Source organism: Ictidomys tridecemlineatus, chromosome 4, assembly GCF_052094955.1.
Source record: "Ictidomys tridecemlineatus isolate mIctTri1 chromosome 4, mIctTri1.hap1, whole genome shotgun sequence".
Classification (NCBI taxonomy): domain Eukaryota; kingdom Metazoa; phylum Chordata; class Mammalia; order Rodentia; family Sciuridae; genus Ictidomys; species Ictidomys tridecemlineatus.
In genome coordinates this window covers 18,232,042-18,235,249 of record NC_135480.1, presented here as the reverse complement: position 1 = coordinate 18,235,249, position 3,208 = coordinate 18,232,042, and the positions used below count along the sequence as shown (strand labels likewise).

The 3,208-nt window shown below is 37.1% G+C and overlaps 1 pseudogene; it reads left to right on the top strand.

Moving 5' to 3' along the window:
• Positions 1-758: 758 nt before the first annotated feature.
• Positions 759-1,701, top strand: LOC101975132 (olfactory receptor 4C15-like; annotated as a pseudogene).
• The last annotated feature ends 1,507 nt before the right edge of the window (positions 1,702-3,208 follow it).

Genomic DNA, 3,208 nt, shown 5'->3' with positions numbered 1-3,208 from the left:
AACTTGGATTTTTAAAGAAACATAGAGGAGTAGTCATCATTTTTGAGTACCTCTTAAAGTGCATGTTTTTCTACTTATTTTTGTAGATAAGGCTTTCTATACTAACAATTGGCATGCTGTTCTCCACTGTTTCATGCTTATGGCAGGCATGGTTAATAAATCACTGTCTTTTTCTAATTTCAGAATGTCTCCCAGTCATTTGCCCTGGAAATCGCTGATAAATTTTCAATGTCACTTGAAAAAAATATTCTTCTTCTTTAACATATGTGCATGCTTTCATTTCCCCTTATTAAAAGCCGGACGTTTTGAAGTATTCTATAGTTCATCCTCACATCACTTTTCTGACCTCTGATAACTACATTCAACAAATGTCATATTTTTGTTCTCAGTGATAATAACTCAATCAGCTGTACTCACAATAATATTAAAATACTTATAAGTAGTCTGCAGGTGGTATACTCCTGTAATCCCAGAGGCTCAGAAGGTGAAGTCTGGAGGATTGCAAGTTCAAAGCTGGTCTTAGCAACTTAACAAGACCCTAAGACACTTAGTGAGATTTTGTCTCAAAAAATCAAAAAAGAGCTGGCAGTGTGTCTTAGTGCTTTTACACCACAAGGTTTAATTACTGGTATAAAAATAAATCATCAGTAAATAACAGCTTGTTGGTGTGACTATTACTATTAAAACTAGTTTGATGCAACTTTTATTCTACTTGCAGAACCACATCATCAGTTTTATGTTAACCATTTCATAAGATCATGAAAAATCAAAGCTTCATAACTGAATTTATCTTCATGGGGCTTTCACAAAATCCTACTATTCAGAAAATTTTATTTGTTGTGTTTTTGTTGGTCTACATTGCGACTGTTGTAGGCAATATGTTGATTGTAGTGACCATACTCTGCAGCCCTGCACTGCTAGGCTCTCCCATGTACTTCTTCTTGGCAATGTTGTCCTTCCTCGATGCCTGCTACTCTTCGGTCATCACACCAAAGATGGTTGTAGACTCCATTCATGAAAGGAAAACCATCACATTTGAAGGATGCATGATTCAACTTTTTACTGAACACTTATTTGGTGGGGTAGAGGTGATTATCCTCTCCGCCATGGCCTATGACCGCTATGTGGCCATTTGCAAGCCTCTGCACTACTCTGCCATCATGAACTGGAGGCTCTGTGGCATTCTGGTGGGGGTGTCCTGGATAGGTGGCTTCTTACATGCCATCACACTAGTTCTGCTCACTTTCAACCTTCCCTTTTGTGGCTCTAATGTCATCGATCACTTTATATGTGAGTTGTACCCATTACTGGAGCTGGCCTGCACTGACACTCGTGTCCTAGGCCTTCTGGTGATCGCCAACAGTGGGTTAATCTGCATCGTCAACTTCTCCTTGTTGCTGGTCTCCTATGGCGTCATCTTGTTCTCCCTGAGAAAACATAGTGCTGAAGGGCGGAGGAAAGCTCTGTCCACCTGTGGATCTCACATTACTGTTGTGGTTTTGTTCTTTGTCCCATGCATCTTTATATATGCACGGCCTCCATCTACCTTCCCTTTTGATAAAGAAGTGGAAATGTTTTACACTGTCTTTACTCCCTTGCTCAATCCTTTGGTTTATACTCTGAGAAACAAGGAAATGAAAAGTGCCATGAGGAAATTGTGGAAGAGACTTGGTGGTTTCTGATAAATATATTATATTATAGTACAAAAAGTATGATGTAGAGTTTAAAGAAGTTATTATTTAGTTAGACAATTTTTGGCATATTCCTTATATGGAAAGAGATTGCATAATTCTAAGATGATATTATACTGAGAGGGGGAGTAAGTGTTGCCTACTAAATAGCTGTCATATGAAAATGAAAGATAGTTCAATTTTATATTTTCTTAAATTTATTAAAAATTGGAAAGAATTTAATTTATAAAAATGATTTCCATTCATATTATGCTTTGTAAAAATAGAAAAAGTTTTGTGGAAGAAAATATTAGAAATTCGAACATTTGAAGTGAAAAGAATGTTCAGTATCAGAATGTTCTCTGATACTGAAGTCATTGATTCTGATGTAGAACATCAGGATTTAAGAATATCAAAGAGACGCTCTTTTAAGGCACACTTCATCTTAAATGTGGATCCAGCATCATATGCTAGAGTTGAGACACTTCTTAAATTTGAGAGATAACATCTGATTGGTCCACTGCTGCCTATGGTAGTGGTCGCTTGGGTCAAGTGACCACCTCATACCAATCAGCTACTGCAGAGAAGTTGGAGATATTCCACAGGAGGGTCAGCATTATAGTCAAAGTTAACTTCTGAGACAATGCACTACTAGGTATATCAGGTCAAAGCTACAAGTGTAGTGGGCACACTTTCCCCACACTCTCACAGAGGGAATAGAAACCAGAAGAACCAGATGTAAATGCAGATTTTCAAAAGAGGATTGACTACAGTTTACTTGGTGATTTTCATTTTCCTGAGTTCATGTCCCCAAGTGCAAATAATTCATTTGAGCAATTATCAATAAAGAGATCATTCCAATTTATAAAAAAAATACTTGGTTTTGTTACTATGCTTTATTAGTCTCAGGTTGTCAAGTGTAACAGGTAGTAAATTTATTGAGAGTTTAATATTTATTTAATTTTTCCAGAAAAACAAAAACAAAAACAAAAAATGGACAAAACACTCATTGCATGCCAGTTTAGTATTATGGGTAAAATAGTAAATAACCTCCTTTTTTCCCTCTGCTCAAATTTTCATGCCACCCTCAAAGTAAAAGACCATATGAGTGCTCTTTCTCATAATAGACATGCAAATGATATTAGTAATTTCATTGATCACCCCTGAAAATGTACTTCAAGTATTACATTGTTAGTCTAAAACCTCACCTGGACAATGTGGGTGTCCTGCAGGAGATTAAGAGTGTGACAAGGCTCAGACATGCAAGTGTGCTTCTCCTTCACATTTTCCTTTCTTCATAGCTGCCTGTCTTCAGAGTAGGACTATCTTCTTCATGCCCTCTGACTTCCAAGTTCCTTATATTTGACTTCATTTATCCCTAAGAACTAGCTCAAGAATCATGGATCTGCTAGATTGGCTCCATTGCTTTAGGTACCCGTGAAGCCAAGATCTGAAATGTAGCTCTAAAATAAAACACTATTCTGGCCACTTTCACTGACCAACACCAATTCATGTCTGCTCCACCATATGCTCAAATT